The sequence below is a fragment of the Pezoporus occidentalis genome, unplaced genomic scaffold (genome assembly GCF_034315485.1).
Source record: "Pezoporus occidentalis ecotype Australia unplaced genomic scaffold, CSIRO_AGI_Poc_V1 ctg4, whole genome shotgun sequence".
Lineage (NCBI taxonomy): Eukaryota > Metazoa > Chordata > Aves > Psittaciformes > Psittacidae > Pezoporus > Pezoporus occidentalis.
Genome location: NW_026915724.1, coordinates 25540382 through 25559694, shown reverse-complemented (window position 1 = coordinate 25559694; position 19313 = coordinate 25540382). Strand labels below are relative to the sequence as shown.

Here is a 19313-nt window from a genome sequence, read left to right as displayed (position 1 = left end):
TTTATATGTTTACCCAGGTTATCATGTTGCATTCTTTTCATAAACAGCAGTATCTCATTTCTGGTAACATCCTATGCCCAGAATTTTAAGCCCTCTCCTCTTATCCTGCATCTCCCCCCCGCTCAAAGCACTATTTCACTCCAGGGTAATAGATAGTTCATTCTACACTAAGAAGCCACTGAATAGAAATATCACGAAACTACCAAAATTTATACAGTCATACACACAAAAAAAATCATGTATACATAGGCAATTTTACAAAGCTAAACATAGATAAAATAAAATCAGATAATTATTAATCTGATCATTAAATAATTGCTTAGATAGTTAAGCAAGATAGGAAAGATCTTCAGAGATCAGCTCAGACAAAGCCTGATAAATCCTAGAGCATGTGTTGGTGTTTGTTTCTCAGCACAAAGCCTGTAGCTTGGTACAAGCACTGATGTCATTCTACTGAGACAGAAGGTTGTGCTCACTTTCTTGAAAGAGACGGTCCATTTACTGGTTCACAGACTGACAGATTAATTTTTCTCAAGTTAGCCAATAAGCTATTGACAGTATAACTGGGATTGATTGTTTTCATAAACAACATCATAGTAGATATTTTTTCAATTAATAGAGAGCCGTGTGGGGGACTATGAAGAAATTATTCTCTCCAGGTTAGGTTTAGAGCATGTTTGTAAACCAGAATTTACAATGCATACAAAGTTTGATTTTGTTTTCTGTAACATAGTTTAAACTAATGAGTTATACATTTTGAAACTGCTACTTTGTCTATCACAAATGTACTACTGATGGCAGCAGTATTAAGATTTAAGAATTTACTTCCCTGGGAAAATACGATTCTATAGAAATTATAAAATGGATATAGCAATGTCGGAAAGAAACCAAGATCACAAGTCTGTATAATATATTGCAGAACTATATAGCTATAGGTACATGATAGGTACAGTTTAACTCTGATATTTCTTTTCATACCCATTTAGTTTTCTTCCATGCTCCAACCAGGTAACCTCCATCACCAGAGAACCCTCCACAGCATACAAGGGCACTGCATACCAAGATAAGTTTAGCTTTCTACATACAGCACTCAGCACTGAGACTAAGTTGTGGGATAAGATAAAGAGCTGTACTTAACACTACTCCAAAGTCTGTCATTTGATTGCAAAGTAGATCAGAATTGTGAGAGTATACACAATCACGTAAGCTCAGAAATCTAACCAGGATGATAAACCTTGCCTTCTGGTATCTTTGGTACCTGTGAAAAAAGCTACATACATATCGCCTCCAGATTTCAGTTTCCAGATTTATTAACTCAGGTTTCCTCTGTCTTACACATCTTTGCAGTTTTATGGTGTAAATATTCAGATTCCAAATTTGTATTTAGATGCAGGCATGGCATTTCTGTTGAAGAGAAAGGAAGATTTAACCTTTAGAGCTTATAAAATGTTCATACATTAAAAAAACAAGGCACAGAGAAAAGTTTTGCCTAATGGTAAAATATAGTATTTGCGGGCTGCAATTTAAGTATTGTTTCTATTTGTCATATTGGAATTAAAACAGCAGTAACACCAACTGATTACAATACTAGGCTAATGAAACTTATGCCAGACATTTTATCATAAGTGAACACTGAAAAATGTTCAATTTTTTTTCCTTGTGAAATAAAGATCAAATAATAATATGAATGCTTTTTTTAAAGTTCTCTAAGGATCAGTCAAATTGAGACTGGGTCTTTAATATATATTACTGGTGATCTTTAAATAAGTGCCTCCTTTTGGACTTCAGGAGGCAAGGTATTTGGACAAGGTAAAAAAATAGAAAGTAGAGCTTCCAAAGAACAGAAGTCAAGTGCCTCTTGCATCCTTGCTGGATTTAGCTTCCTTAATCTCTAAACATTTTCTAAAGAGTAGAATCAGCCAGTGGCAATGACAGTCATTTTTCCTATCATCAGACTCCTTCCTTGAGTGAAGGCCCACAGCCTTGCTGTTCGCACAGGAGGTAGGATGGCTCCTGAAGGCAGTGGCCTGACTGCTGCACAAGCTGTTCTCCATCTGGCTGAGGGTGAACTGGCCAGCAACCAATGCAGGGCTGACCTTGCTCCTGGGCTACCTACATCTTCATCTGTCTGGGACCTTGCTGTGTTTCTCATAGGCTGATCTCTCATTTCTCCTGACTGCTAGAAAAGCTGGACCTCCATTTGGCCAGTGTCCAAGCTGATCCAGCCACAGTTTCTCCATCTGGTTTATTCTTGGAAAGATAAACTAATTGTTCTTAATTTAGAATAGCCAGTCTCTCCCTACCCTCTCTCCCCAGCCTGCTTACTGCATCTATAATATATCTAATTTTGGCAATATTTCTGCATAAATGTGGAGAGTAGAGCTGACTGTTTCTCTCTCTTCCCTTTTTCTTTTTCGTTTTTTTTTTTTCCTCTTTTTTATTATGCTATAGCTTCTGACTCTAAGAGGTCAATGCATTTCCATGCTGTTATTCATGTATGATCTTCAGATGGTCCAATTAGTATAGAAAACACAGCAGTCAATGGAGTTGGATAATTTTACATCTGCCTGTCCTGCTCACAGATCAAATAGGACCATTATAAAAGCAGTTACTCGGCACTCTGGCTGACCTGTCTGACATTTAAAGATCATGCAAACATAGAACAGAATCATAAAACGTCTTGGGTTGTAAGGGACTTTAAAGATCATCTAGTTTCACCCTGCTGCCATGGGCAGGAACATCTTCCAGTAGACCAGGCTGCTCAAAGTCCCATCCAACCTGTCCATGAACACTTCCAGGGATGGGGCAGCCACAGCTTTTCTGGGCAACCTGTGCCAGTGCCTCACCACTCTCAAAATAAAGAATTTCTTCCTAAAATCAGCGGAGCCCTGCTTTCCTGAGATGACTGCCAGTTTGAAGCAGTGAACAAATTTCCTGTTTAGCTTCACTTGAGTGAGTGACCTTAACTTTACCAATCAAACTGTCTTTATTTCAATCCATCAGTTTTCTCACTTTTATTCTTTGGTTCTCTCCCCTATCCCACTGGGGTGAGAGTGAGCAAGAAGCTGTGTGGTGCTTATTTGCCATCTGGGGTTAACCCACAACAAAGCCATTCCCCCTTGTCCCTTCACTGCAGTCTTGGATGAAAAGTCCCTCTCCAGCGTCCTTGGAGGACCCCTTCAGATACTGAAAGGCTACTATGAGGTTCCACACAGCCTTCTGTTCTCCAGGCTGAACAGTCCCAACAATCTCAGCCTGTCTTCATAGGAGAGGTTCTCCAAGCCTCTAATCATCTTCATGTCCCTCCTCTTGACTTATTCCAACAGGTACATGTCCTTCTTCTGTTGGGGGCTCCAGAGCTGAACACAGTACTCTAGGAGGGGTCTCACAAGAGAAGAATAGAAGGGGAGAATCACCTCCCTCAACCTGCTGCTCACACTCACACTTCTTTGGTACATCCCAGAATATTATTGGCTTTCTGGGCTGCAAGTGCACACTGCCAGCTCATGTTGAGCATCTCACCAACCAACACACCCAAGTACTTCTGTTCAGGCTGCTGTTAATCCAGGTTCTGCCTAGCCTGTGATTGTGCTTGGAATTGGTCTGACCCAAGTGCAGGACCTTGCTCTTGGTCTTGTTTAACTGTATGAGGTTTGCACAGGACCACTCCTCAAGCATACCAAGGTCCCTCTCCAGCGTGTCAACCACATGACATAGCTTGGTCATCTGCAAACTTGCTGAGTGCACACTCAATCCCATTGTCCATGTCACCGGCAAAGATGTTAAACAGTACTAGTCCCAAGACTGATTCTGAGGTGATCTCACCTGTCATTGGTTTCCATATGGACATTGATCTGTTGACCACAACACTCTGAGTACAACCATCCAGACAATTCCTTATCCACTTATATGAAATCCATGCCTCTTCAGTTTAGAGGCAAGGATGTCTTGTGGGACAGTGTTGAATACTAGATAGGATGGACTTTTTCAGAAAACCAGAGAGCTCAAGATTTGTCTTCTTTTACCTGTCCTTTACCTAGAAATCAAATAAATGTTGAGATGAAGCATCCAGAAGCATTGAATGAAGGCACCATATCTTATATCATACTCTTAGCACCCACTAACAAAAAGTAAAATATGTTGTCTCCTGCTTTCCTCTTCCTCTGGGCAAGAGGGATGAGATCTGGACCTTTTCCTTACCCAGCAGCTTATCTCAAAGTCTTTTCATTTTTCATAATTGTCTTCCAATCTATTATTTAGGTTTTGTTGGTAGGAAAAGGGATAAAATGCTGACATTATGAAATTCTTTAGACAGAAATCCTTCCCTTTATTTGATTTTGTTCTATTTAATTTCATTCATTTTTTTTAATGGAAATGTCATGGGGATTAATTAAAAGAAAAAAATCCAAAACACATTGACATTTCTGAAATTGGAATATTTCATTTAGTTTTGTGGAATTAATACAACAGGGTTATTTTTCTGCTACTGAAATTTGTGCACACATGCTTTTTCCAAATTAGTCTGACCTGGCCATGTAATATCCATGTCAGTTCTCATCCTAATCTCTACACTAATTTTTATAATGAGAGGTTATAATATAGCAGCAGAACACTGGGCTAATCAGCCATCTAACTGACCAGACACCTATAGATTTGGTCTTCATGAACTTTCATATAATATTTCTAATATTTCTTCTACATCAATGCTTCATTGTTTTCTACATGTAAATGGTTATAATAATACTTATTTTGCTACCTCCGGTAGAGATAAAATAGCCTCTTGCATTTGTAGCAGATTGATCATGTATGTGAAAAAGTGTATGAGAGTTACATAGCTCACCAAATGGAAAGAAATATTTATCTGGTTATTCTTATTATGATATTCACATTTTATGGTATCTTATGAATGAATACTGACTTGCACTATATATGACCTGTATCTAATAGCAGCTGCTGTCCTCTCTGCTGGAGACATGTGGGAGGATATGAACTAGTTCATTAACAGAAATCAGCTGAAATCAGGGTCTGCTTAGGATGCAATCATCACCATGAGACTGTACTAAACTATATATGAGATGACATCTCTAATTTTGCTCAGTTTGTAGCTTAAAAGTGTGTAACAATAAGAGAATGAGGGAGATCCACTCTTTCAGGAGATCATTTTTAAGATTTTTCTGCTTAGAAGTCACTCTTACTTATTGTATCCTGTGATGGGAATACAAACAGGAAAAGATAAGAAGGTGTCTGGGTATTGTTTTCCAAACACAGTATACTGTATCATAACAACATTCATTAAAAAAAAAATAAACAGAAAAGTGAAGTAAAGGAGTAAAGGAGAAAGGAATCATCCTTGGAAAAGTCTGATTACAGTGTGATATTCAGATTCTTTTAATTAAGGTTATGTACCATTTCCACAGACATTTCATATATACTATGAAGAGCTTATTTTAAGTAATTATATTTTGTTGCAATCCATTAAACCTCTTTCCCCTCTAGATACAAAAAAAAAAAAGAAGGTGAAAAAAAAGATGGAAATTAAAAAGGGACTTCGTAAAAGAGAAAGCACTGAATCATGTGGAGAAAATGCAAACAAACAGAACTTTAAATATTGAAACAAATGAGACACAAAGAAATTTTGAAATTGATTTCAAAGAATTCCATGAAAAAACAGTCTCACTGGTGTTGAAGATTAATCCATGTATTTTTATATTTACACGGTCTCATGTATAGCTTCTATATTCTGTTCCAGAAGCTGTGATTTATAATTTATTTTAGTGGGAACTGAAGTTTAGTTGCAATGGAATTATTAATGAAGTGGAAGGGTGGAAAAAAAAGAAAAATATTTATTCAACAAAATGCTTTCAATCAGTGCATTATATTTATTCTCTAAAGTGACAGGTATTGCTCAGGAATGCAAAAAAAAACAAACAAGCAAGCAAAAAAAAATGCATGCGAGCCTATGCTGCCCTTCAAGTCCCACAGTTCTACTTCTTCCTCTCTTGCTTCTACCCAGCTCCTCCTAGAGCTGTGCCTCCCTTAAGTTCCAAAGACTCACTTTGGAAAAAGATACAAGGAAGCTGTGAATGCTCCATCCCTGGACGTGTTCAAGGCCAGGCTGGACAGAGCCTTAGGTAACATGGTTTAGTGTGAGGTGTCCCTGCCCATGGAAGGGGGATTGGAATTAGATGATCTTAAGGTCCTTTCCAACCCTAACTATTCTATGATTTTATGATTATGTTCTTACAGTGCCTTCTCCACCTTTAGCAGTGTTGTGCACGCTGCTTACCTAGCCTGGAATGATTCTGCTTAGCTTGATGCAAATTCCAAATTTTATTCCAAACAAGACAAGAGTCATGATTTGGGTATGGGTGCTTTGGAAGTATCATTGAATTCTGTCCTCCCTGTCCCTCACTGTGTAAATTCAATTTCCTCTGATATCACAAATAGAAAAACCTACCTTATTTTTCACTATGATATATTTGCAAAATGTATAAGCTATTACTTGGAAGTTGGAAATACCATATATCAAACAAAAACAACCAAAGAATAAAACTTCACACTTCTCATGTTTCATGCCAATGATCTACGGAAGTATGAAAACATCATAACCTGAACGGTATTCAGAGACCAAATATGGAGCTGAATACCTCCTTTTCCCCCTAGTTTTAGTTCACAGAAACAATGTATTCATACGCAAAATCAAGGACAGGACTTAGTAGCTATATCTTTACATATGTTGCTTTTATATAGCAGCTTGCCATAAAACTTGGCAGACGTTTGACTAATTTCATTTAACTTTTTCGAAACATGAAGCTTTTTAAACTGCTTTCTTTCAAAAATAATCACCACTACATGTAGATAAAACCATTGTTTCTTATTCTTTGTAAGCTAATATACCTGCAATTTATTCTTTGTCACCTTGTAGAAACAAATATCTTCAAAGTAAAATGTTTTGGGCATAAAGTCTGTTTTTCCTTCACTGTGTTTTATGAGGGTAATTCTCCCTCAGGTGAATAGAACTGACATCCTATATCTGAATTTCCTCTAAACCCCTGTGTGGGGTAAATGCAGCCCACAAACTTAATAGAAGACTAATTAAACAACAGACAAATGAAATAAGAAAAAAAATTTTTTTTTTTTTGTTTTTTTTTGTTTGTTTTCAATATCTTCTCATTTCTATTCCTTTCATTTGACACGTCTTACTTAGATTCCATCCTGTGACAAGATTCAGTATTCTCAGTAAATGAGCATATATTTTTTTGCCAACTGTCAGCAATGGTTTTACCCTTTTCTTACACCTATGCCTAGTTAATTTTGACTGGTGAATGAAACATCACCTCTTCTGTATTGCTAGAAAGCCAGTGAGAAGCAGCATCAACAGAAACCTGTTTTTCAGGTGGTAAATGGTAACTTATCACTGAATTCCAATTACGCTTCTTCAGTTTCCACACACTTTAGGAGAGCATTTTTCTCCTCTTCCCATTTGCCTATTTTACATCTGCTATACCTCACCCTGTGCAGAGCTGATGTCAGACCATGAAACAGAGTAGGTTACAGCCATACTTACTAAACAGTAGCTTTCCCCAAAAATTCCAGTTTCTTAAAAACAAACCTAACCAACCAACAAGGCATGATAAGTACATGATAAGTGCAGAAGGTATGAAAATGTGGTCTTAGTTTATGTTGATTCCAGCACTCAAATCTAACATCAACTTTAAGACAAAGGAATCAAGCTTTGCCTAGCACAGGCAAAAATGGCTGAGCACCAGAAAGAAATTTTCATTAGCTTGGTTTTGATATCTTATTTAATAAATAATTAAATAATCATTACTAAGAACATAGTTTTAACAAGGAACCTTAATCTGCATATTATTGTGCAGGCATGATTTGAAAAAAAAATGTTACCCTATCTAGCTACAACAGAAGCTGTACAGAGCTTGATAAATTGTGTGGTTTCTATATTTCCACTCTGATATAGAAACTATATTACTTATACTGAAGTGGTTAGGAGGAGATAATTCTCAAGAAGTTATCAAGACATCATACTCAAAAGACTGATAAGTAATTCTGAATAATCTCACAAATAGTGAGCTGCTCAGATAGCATACAAAATACTTTTTCCATAGAGTACAAGGCCTTCTGACTGTGTCAAAATGGACATAATGGATGACCAGTTTTCCTGTGTTATTTCAGACGCATTCATTTCATATTTTAAGGTCTGTGATATTAAGGCGGTTTGTATTCATTTGGAACCAGCTGATTTGACTGACATCTAGACATAAAGACAGTGAACAGTAATTCAGTGTTAACCAAGGTACCAGAGTTCACATATGCATCAATCAAAACTGCTCCTTTTACAGGTCGTGCTGTTGTTCTCTGACATGGCAACACTGTCTAGTCATGTTTTCTTATAGTAGTACATATGCTGAAGAATCTCATTTGCTCACTCACCATCTATTGTGTTCTGGACATGAGATTACTGAAAGTCTAAGAAACAGCTGTAGGGCTGGTCAGAATTTACTCTCCTTATTTTCAAGGAAAAAAACATGTTAAAAATACATGGCAAAAAATACAGGCAAGGGTTTTTCAATTCCCAGGTAGGAACAGTTGCTAAATTTTCTTATATCGTATGAGCAAAAAAAAAGAGAGATAACTTTTCTTGAGATGTCAAAATTTTCTTTTTAAAAGAAGGCAATTTGGGGATTAAAAAAGAATCTGTCAACTGAAGGCATATTTAAGGCAGCCTTAAGGTATTAATTTCATAATGAAAAATCTAAAATAGTTCTAGGGTTGTTTTTTGTTTGTTTGTTTTATTGATTTATTTTTACCATTAACAGGATACATTAAGGATATAAAATTTCATGTGTTTATTTTTTATTTTTTTTCTTACCATTCAGGACTTCTCAGAAATTGTCTTGGCCTGGAGCTAATACTGATGTAGTACTAAGGTCTAAATTATCTCATCATAAATATGTCTTCCATAACAATTACAGAAGTGTTACTGTAATTCACAGTTCTTTACTCTCAAAGGATCCATATTTCTTTTTGAAAGCACAAGGAATCCACAATGAATACTTGAATTATTGTTCAACATTTACTAAATTATTTTAATTTAAAAATTAGTTTCTATGAAAAAAAAAAAATAAATTTTGCAAAATCATTCCACAAGATTTTGAGTGTCTTTTTCTTTTTTTTTTAAATGAAGATCATTTTTATCATATTTTTCAGCTGACTGTAAATATGCAGCACCAGCTAGTTGACAAAAATTAGCTTTTGTAGGCAGCTGTAAGAAAAGGAAAAGGATTTATTTAGTGTCTCTCAAAACATGTAAGGACATAAAACAATACCTTGGGCATGTGATTTTTCTCAGTGCAAAGATTTTATGATTCTTGAAACTAAATTATTTTAGGGATAAAAAGGCTGGAGGGTAAGAACCAGACTGTATAAACTCTCTTCTTTGGCTAACTTTTGTGACTACTCTATACTGATCACTTGTTTTCCTGACTAATCTCTAAACAGAGGTCATACCCCTTTCAATTGCAAAATAGTTTCACACAAAATGAATTACCTTCCCTCCACCTAGGTTACTTGCCAGAGAGTACTTTATTTTTCCACTACGAAAAAGAAAATCAGTCTGTATTTTGCTTGCTAGAGCTTTCTGCATTTTAATTCTGAACTCTGAATGAACATCAGAGAGGCCTTATGATGTTTTGCACAAAAGTGCCTGTGTTCATAGTTTTACTGAGGGCACCCAAAATAGCATGCAGTAAGCAGAGAGTCTGCAAAACTAAAGCAGAAGTGACTTATACTGGCAGGAAACTGTAACTCCTAAAGCTTTCCAAGGATCTGTGAAGAGAACTGCTTACTTCTCTGCATCAGATGTTTAATTCAACTTTTACAATACCTATATCCTTAAACCTAGAAGGCCCTGGGGTTACACAGGTAAGAGATCTTTTTTTTTTTTTTCTTAATTATCTTCAAAAGTAAAATTTAGAACATTTAGCTGGGTGTCTCCAGTGCAAAAACCACAACAGACAAAATCAGAAGCCACTCAAAACCTCTAGGATAAGAAATCTGCCTTTATTATTTCCTCAGAATCCACTGACTAACTTCTATAGCTGTGGAAATCCAAGTTTTTACTTTGGATTTCCCAGATAAACTGCTTACTATGCCTGTTTTGTGCCCAACTTGCACATTAAAATGTTCATGCTGATTATCAACATGTTTTTGCAAGACTACAGTCTCTGACAGACTGCTCACGACTGCTTCATCTGCACACATGAAAGTGATCGTCATTACAATGTGCTTACAATTTCTGAAAGTGATGATAAGAAGAGTGAAAAGTTGTTTTTTTACAGGAAGACAGAAATAATCTCTGCCTTGCTACTCTCCGGTCTACTGTAGCATTTTTTTTTTTTTTTAATTTAGTCTTAAGCTTAAATTCACATTTCTGTTCCCATTTCTCTTTATAATTCCACATCTAGAAACTGCAATGTTTTCAGATCACAAAAAGGGATGCTTCTACTTTTGTTGGATCTCAAGTGTAAAATGGCAATTTGTTAGTAAATAAGATGTTCAAAGAGCAGTGCAGCACATATATTATCAAAATATTTGCATGTTTCTTTCATAAGCCTTCTATTGAAAGGTATAGCTACAATTTATTTTTCATGTTCAAACTCCCCAATTAGACTGTAGTCAGTAACAACTAGTAGAATATAACCCACAGATATTTAATAGCTATTGATTGGTTATTAAGATGCTGAATATCTGTCAGATTGTTCAGTTTGACAAATATTTTTGATATGAAACTGGTAGGAATTACTTAGCTTCTGGATTATATAATTATAGTTATTTTAATAGATTGCAGTATAGACTCAGTTGTGGTTACAAAAGCACACCAAATAAACTACTTTTAATTTATAATATAATATATTCATTCTAGGTGCAAAAGTTGTAATTTTTTTAGGGCTTGTGTGATACATTTCAAAGTTCAGCATTTTACCTTTAGAAGTGTTGAACCAAGCACCAAGTAAAATGAATAAAAGGCTGTGGCTGGACTTCAGACTTTCTACATTTTAACAGACTAAAAAATGCATTGGTATAGGAGCTAGCAGCTAATGAAAATCCGTTTTGGAATTATTTTATGTAAAGGAGGAAGGAAGAAAGAGGGACTTTCCCACAAAATATTCTAAGAAAAGTAGCTTAAAATTGAAGAACAAAATTACAAATCTGCTATGTAAATCCATGTATTTTTAGAACCAAAATGTAACTATTTTAACCCACTGTTAAAATGTATGAAACTGTAATGTACATTTTATATGCTAAAATGTAGAATATTTAAAAAAATAAGATGCTGCCTTTCTGTTTCAGAATGCTTTACAATTACTAACCTGAAGCAATTCAATATCAGCACATTTTTACGTTGAAAAAAGAAAGCAATATCTGATATGCTATACAGAAAGATTTTAATGGTGCTCTTGGTTTAAGATACTTGTTGCTTTTTATTATTTCTGTTAGCTTTATTTCCTTTGATACTTTATAATTCTGCAGGGTGAAATTTACATTGTGCAGTCTTTGCATCATACTCACTATAAATATGTTTGGAAACTTCTAGTTTAGCTTAATCAGAAAGATTTGGCTATTTCTTCTATTAGTTTAATTTAAAACAAGTAGTTTTAATTTAAAACAAGTTCTAATCATACAATAGATAATACTGAATTAAATTGTTGTCTTCTAATATGTAAAAACAATCCTTTTCATTTTACTTTGTAAGTCAAAGAAACTCTTGATTTTTTACCACAGACATAAGAAATGGATTACACCGCAGTCCCCTGTTTTTGTTGTTTTTTTTTCTATTTCAACTATGTTTACAAGCCTTTTTGAGTCTACATGATATGTAGAATGATTACATGATATGTAATAGAAGAAAGGTGCAACAGAATGTCTGTCTTCTCCATCCTCTCAATATTATTAACCTAGCAAAAAACTTCTGAAGATGAATGGATTGAGAGCCAGAAAGCATGTATGGCATCTTCATCTATCTTGGCTAACCTCAGAATTGCTAGAGGTTTCATTCCAGACCCTGCTAAGTAGACAAGGTGCATATCCATTACAGAGGAAGCTGATGAAAGCGGAGCAATGTCAACAAGACCATATGGGACAGACCTGGGAACATAATTGTGATTTGGATACACAGATCCAGGTCTTCTCTCTGCATCTTCACTACCTGTAGCATAAAAGGAATTGCAATTGCTGTTGCTAACAAGCTGAAACTGTTAACAATGTTTGTAGATGGATATTACTTCCAGGCTTTCTATCAGGGACTCAGACACAGTGAAGACATTGTATATGGAAAGTGGTATTAAATTAAAATCCCTCATTCTCAGGTCCCTGACCTAACTTTTAAGTCTCACTCCTTTTGAGACAACAAAATTAGAAACAGTCATTAGAAATGTAAAGTATATTCAGTTGGACAAAAAAAAAAAAAAAAAAAAAAGAGGAGAAAAAAAGAAAGAAGTAAAACCCCAGTAAAAGACACTGTGTCTGCAAATATAGCACTGGAACTGAAAATACAATACCTGAAATGAGATTACTAAGACTATCTTCAGAGGGAACTCTACAGTTTATCTGTTCAGATGCAGTGTTAAATTTGTGGAGGACAAATTCTTTCTTTTCATTGGCACTTATTTTTTTTTTTTTAACTATGTGTGACAGTTGTGGCAACCTTAAAATTGCTGACTACATATTAGAGGAAGTATAAGCTCTGACTTAGCATTTTCCTGGTTTACTTTTTACATAGAATTATGACACATTGGAAGCCAAACACAACCTCATACAGTAAATTATAAAATATAAATAATAAAAAGAATACCTGAATTCAGTGTGACTGAGCACTGCCTTTATGAATTTTTTCTAACTTAGATCTAGCCAGGATAAATATCTCTCTGCAAAACAACTCTTTTTCAGTATTTTACAGATCTTTAAGGCAGCCAGTGGTAAATTACATGGGTAATTAGCAGTTTGAAGTTCTTGAAGTTTTATTTTCGTTGACAATTTTCTGTTTAAGACCATTTTTTGCGACTATATTAAGTAATATTTAATATTGTAATTATAGTAACAAATATTTTCAATGGCTGCCCCTTATTCTCATGCAGCTAGAAGAAGGTTTGTGGCTTTTCATTGTTAGCACTCTGATGGTGTAGCTAAATTAAGGGGTACTCTTCAAATATACAGAGTGCAAAAATTAAAAAGGATTTAAAGAGACAGTGCTTGGCAAATGGTAAAGACAGTATGGTTGCACACTCCTTTCCCTGTAGAGAGCCTTTTTAGAATGGTGAATAGAACATGTAGAATGTATGGAACAATTTACATAGCTACATGGTAAATTTTTTCCTCCTGAAGTTGATAAATTGAAGTAGGATACTGTCATCTGTCAAAAAAGCTGTCAAAAAAAAACCTGCAAAGAAAACTGTATTTATTTAGTGTTTCTTTAACAATTTGAAGTTGTTTAATGAGTTCTAGATATCCCAAACAGAATTTATGTATTATATTGTTTTTTAAAGAGATTGTGGATTCCTGGGTGTCGTCACAAGTGAGCAGAGCTCACTTTCTAGGAGTTTTACCTGTGGTAACTAAGCACAGTAACCAAAACCTAACTAGATGTGAATTTTTGTTCAATCACTATGAGAGTGGTGAGGCACAGGCACAGGTTACCCAGAGAAGCTGTGGCTGGCCCATCCCTGGAAGTGTTCAAGGTCAGGTTGGATGGGGCTTTGAGCAACCTGGTCTAGTGGAATGTGTCCTTGCCTGTGGCAGGGTGTTGGAACTGGATGAGCTTTAAGGTCCCTTCCAACCAAACAATTCTATGATTATATGTTAATTAAGCTGTGATTTCTGGATGTTTGGAAGCCCTCTGAAAATTTCAAGAAAACTATCAACAGACTTCATAAATAAAGATGAGAAAATCTTAACACAGCAGCATGTAAGAATTTATATAATGCAAAATACTGTAAATATTCACATATTTTCTGAAATTTACTGAAAACAGTCATACAAGCACACATGCCCATATGCAAAACCATCTTCTATGTTACACGTTGGCAGGAAGAGTATGAATGTAGAAACTCCTACAGAAGCTCTCTAGGGAACTCATGCATTTCCATGTATTTTTGTGAAGATGGACACAGACTAGGGGTAGTTCTAATTTTATTTATCTTTTAACTTATCCTTGACGTTTGACGTGCTATGTAACAGGATTTTTTTTCCTCTAAATGGTGCAAATTCCTTCTCTCTTTCATCCTTTAGATGAAGAACACCAAAAGAGACCTTTGTACTAAGGCCCATGAGCTGAAACAATGGGTCATGCTGATAATGCCCTTTCCAGGCATCTCAGCTTGTCATGGAGCCTGCAGAAAACTAGAATGAAAGAAAAAGGCAAGAAGGATTCATACCAGTACACTGCAGACTATAAAACCTCTATATTTACTAACAAATTGGAAAATAGTGCTAGTTTCAGTTACTGCCCTAGTCATCTACAAATAGCTGATGTCTTTCAAATAGCTCTGTCTTTCTCCGTGTGATGCAAATAGCTGTCAGAGAAGATTAAGCTCATTTCTGGTGCTCTATTTATGGATTACTGTGTTATATATTGGCTGCACCAAAATTTACACTTAACAGTAATTCCCAATGGTAGATGAGCTAGAATGATTTATGCTACTTTATACCCCACGAGATGCCCCTAGGAAATAAAAAGATATTCCCAGGTAAATTAAGATGACAACCAGACTTACAGAAAAAAAATGCATTGTTTTTTTCCTAACATCGAATTTAACATATAAATTGAATTGGTTTCAAATGCCAGATCATTAGATAGCTGGTGTACACAGCTATTTTCATAAAAGACTGACCCAAGAAGTGTATAAATAGCATTTGGAAATGTCACATAGAGATAAAATGTGCCGATCGCTCAGCTTTTCATATATCCGTTTTCAGGAGTGTGCAAATGTTATAAAATTAGACCCATTTTCTGGGTCTAATAATTGTTCTACTCAATTCTTTATCTCAAATATTTTTTCAAGTGATCATCTTATGAAAAGATTTTCTTCCCACCTAAAGATTATGGGAAAAACAGAGCCTAAACTCAAAGACTGTCACAGTTTAAGACCACTTTGTCAGTGTGGAGACCAAATGGTCATACTTACCTGAATATTTTAATAACAGTTATATGAAATTTTCACAAGTGATATTACTCCCCTGATTTGCGGAGGGGTTCGGGGTGGGGTTTGGAGGGAGACAGGGGGGGACATGAATGTGCCCTCCAGGAGGAAGATCCAGCAGGTCAATATAACAGTCCCCCCATGTACAGTCCCTGGGGTCTCTCTGATGTCCCCTCAGAGTCTTCCCACATGCACACAACAGATTCTCTCCTCACATACCTCTTCGGTCCCTCCTCCATGTACCTGTGGGGTCTTTCCCTAAGCATCCCCAATCCCATCAATTACTGGTTTCACAGGCAACATCTGACTGGGATTCCGCATTCGAATCCCCTCAGCATCCCATATGAGTCCATGGATATAGCTGTGTCTGTGATTGGGACCTCTTGGCTTTTCTCTTTTGCTGGTGGCTCCCACAGCCATGGGGGGATGCTGACTGCAGCCAAGGTGTTTTAGCTGTTCTGGTGTCAGGGCTCCTGCCCTGTGCAGAGGAGTTCACATCCTAGCGTTGCTAGGACCAGCCATGCACATATGGACAGGCAACAGATTTCTTAAGATACATCAGTAGGAGAAGCTAACAGAGGAGCCCTGCAAACCGCATGCAGTGGGAGCCTGAATCCCTCTCAGATGCTAACCCAAGGTCAGATCCTAAAACATTCTCTCTTGATATGCAGAGCTAGATAGTTCCACTGCAAGCATCCAAACAACTTGTTCTTAGCAACCCGGCATTAACAAAAACAAACAAAAAGTTACTGTTATACAGAGTCTTTAAAACCAAATCTAAGAATTGTTGCATTTTAAAAATTGTTTATTTCCCTAAAATGAAACTATAAGAAAAGAAAATGTAAAGCAAGAACTTACACCCAAATGTAGTGTCTACAAACATGGGTTTGTTGCATGCATGAAGCATTCAAAGAAACTCTGAAATATTAATTTGTAAAATTTATAATCACATTTTCCAGATATATTATACAAACTGGAAATGTAAATAAGTCAAAGATCTGAATAACTCGTAAGCTGTCGTAAATCATGGATTTCTGCTTTTCTGTCCATTAGGGATTTTGTTGTGTGGTTTGCCTTTTTTTACTTTCTTTTTCTTTCTTTCTTTCTTTCTTTCTTCTGATAGATAACCTCTCCAAAATAATAGCTGATTTCCAAGTGGAGAAATAGTGCGTACATCTGAGCTACTATAAACTGATTCAGTCCATTTTGTTTGAAATGAAAACAAGGCAGCATAGCAAAAATTGTTACATCGTAAATATGATAGACGGTGTTCCTGAGTATTATTAATCGTAAATGTCAGAGAGAGCAAAAAATATACTATTTCAGTAGGACATTTGAAGATAAACTCTGTTGGAACAATTTCAGTGGCCTTTTGCAGACAGCAACTTCAGATTTCTAGGAATTTGTAGTTGTTTTGTGTAGGTTTTCTTTTTTAAGTCAGCGTATGTTAGAGCAATACTCACTCCACCTAAACCAGGAAAATAAGATGAACCCATAGGCTCATGCAGAAGAACCTCTTGGAGAATCAATTCATATCAGTAAAAATCTGAACTCGTATTCACCTGTAATGAATTACAAAAGTGAGCATTTTAATATATATGTGTCAAAATCACAGAAAACTATAAAGAGAGGAAATAAAGAAAACAGGTTTGATTTTATGTTTTTTAATATCCAAAAGAAGCACATTTCTTTCCACACACTAACATAGTATTTATGATTTCTATATGACAGTGTGATATGATTGTAGTATGCCATTATGATCATATTGATTATAAATCATAGTAATCTTATGGAGAAATAGAATTCTAGTAATTAGCTATGTTAATCAGGGATTAAAAATGTGTGAGAAAAAGCTTCCTGAAGACTGGGAGGTTTTTCAATATATTGAAAAAAATTAAAAAATATCAGCTCTTTTGGATAACATTATTCCCCTGGTCCAATCCATAGACAAATAGGTTCTAAAAAGATGCTTATATGATAATTCAAAGTATGCTGTACCAATAAGATAAATAGTGTGTTTTAGAAGAACTTCAAACATTATTTTAAGCCAGTTAATATATGAATCAGTTTTTTTTGTTTGATCTATCTTCCTTCACTGTAATCATTTATCTCTACCTAAAATGCCAAAAAAAAAAAAAATCTAACAGAGCAAATGTGAGTTATACTTCTAAATGTAAATTTGTACTGACATATTTAAGAAGATGTACCTTGAATTTCAGTAATAGCAATATGAACTCAGAAGTGAAACAGTTTGATGAAAAATAGAGTATTTCTGTAGGGCTGGCCATAAAACTAAGAATGCAGTTCATCTGTAGGTGTCTCTTGGGTAACCTATTTACTTAGGTTAATTGTCAAGACCCTCTAGACAGAAAGAGGGTGATTTAGACTTCATATGTTAGTTACCTTTCTTGCAATACAGTAAAACACAGATGCCTTTCTTTTTCCATTGACTGTTGAAGGAGCTTGCATAGGCATGTTATACTAGGTTTTAAACTTTCAGGTGCTTAAAATTAATAAATGCAGAATTAGCAATTGCAGTATTAAGAAAATATGTGAGTCTCAGGCTTTATTATTAGGTTATTAGCAGGCCTATATATCTATGTGTCCACAATAAACATTCTAATACTTCACCTTGTAGTCACAATTTTTTAATAAAAAGGAAATTTATTCAATATTATATTCTATCCTTCTGGTAATATTTTTTTTTTTTTTCCCTACTTGATTTAGCAACTGTATTTAACAGTCAATAAGTCTAGGAGTCAAATTAATTCATACAAACAATACCAATGAAGGTAATGTATAAAATAGTGAAAAGGTAACAAAAAAAAATAAAAAAAAAATTGGAAAAATCAAACATTTCAGACAATGCAACTTTGTCCAAGGCTCTGATATATCTTCCTCAAAGTGTCAGTGGGTAAATGTGGAGAAGCACTGAATGTTTTTTACTCGCAGAAACTGTGAATAAGTTTGATTTAACTGAGGCAGAGAGGCTGCAAATTGATTTCTTGATTCATTTAGGACACAGTCAGAGGTAGCATACAGAAAACCCTGGGGAGAAGAGGACATCATTATTGTTTTCTTCCTTAATAGGTGTAAAAGGTTGGAACTCTGTCAAGTGGCAGCAAGTTCATCTGTGTAAAAGACAATGTAAGTTATTTGCTCGTCAGACACATCGATGGCTTCATGCAAGGGAGAACCATAGGTGACAGCCTCAGCAGCCGCTGATGGCTTGCCGTGTCTTGCATATGGGGGAAGGAGATAACAGGAGGATGCTGAGCCAGACCAGCCCTACTGCCAGTCACACCATGGAGCTCGGCGTGTAGGCTGCAGCTGCACTGCTGACAAATCATGGAAGGTTTATTAGTCACAGCCTGCTCGTTCTTGCCCTATATTGCTTCATGAAGTTAACAGAGAAAAACTGGTTCAAAATCAGTTTAAAATCAGTGAAAAAAGAAAAAAAAAGTTGTATATTCATATAGCTCTCTCTCGAGAGGAAATTAATTAAAAAAAAAAATGTTTTTCAAGTTTTGAAATAATTAATTGATCAACCACATGGTTTTCACATGAAAACAATCTCTGCTTTTACTTTAAACATCAATATATTTGTAAAAAATGTTCATAAAATATCATGGAAAGCTTTTCCTTGTTTTTTTTAAAAAGAAAAGAATTTTCATTTCTGTATCTTACACTGAAATCACAATGTCTTAAAGATTTTTAGAGGACATACTTCAAGAGTAATTGCTTTAGATCTTCATGACATCTCCATTAGGTAGCTAGATTAGTTATTTGCTTAAAGGTCTGTATGTATATCACTATTTACCATTTATTTTAGAAATAAGCTACATATATTAAAAAAGGAAACAATTTGATAGCATGCTCATTAAATCACACATACGCTTCTTAATATGCAAACATAATTTGGGGCTGGTTTTTATCATTTACGAGGCCACAATGTGGCTGTACAGCAAGAGTACAGCAGTGGTGCTAAGAATGTGTTAAAAAAAAACAACATTGCTTTTAATGCTGGAAAGTTTTTTACATTTTGAACTTCTGAAATACTTCTTAAAATACAGTAACTGTATATATCTTTTTATACTT

The 19313-nt window shown here is 35.4% G+C and overlaps 1 protein-coding gene across 2 annotated transcripts in view; it reads left to right on the top strand.

Annotated features, from left to right (window-relative positions):
• Positions 1 to 19313, top strand: part of CDH19 (cadherin 19) — a 116380-nt gene that overhangs the window by 40128 nt on the left and 56939 nt on the right. Inside the window, exon 1 of one of the 2 annotated variants that reach the window (XM_062633068.1) lies at positions 9750 to 9942. The exons of the other annotated variant lie outside the window; for it this stretch is intronic. The gene's annotated coding sequence lies outside the window, so the exon portion shown is untranslated. Of the gene's footprint in view, positions 1 to 9749; positions 9943 to 19313 lie in introns of those variants that run through there. 2 annotated transcript variants of the gene reach the window in all.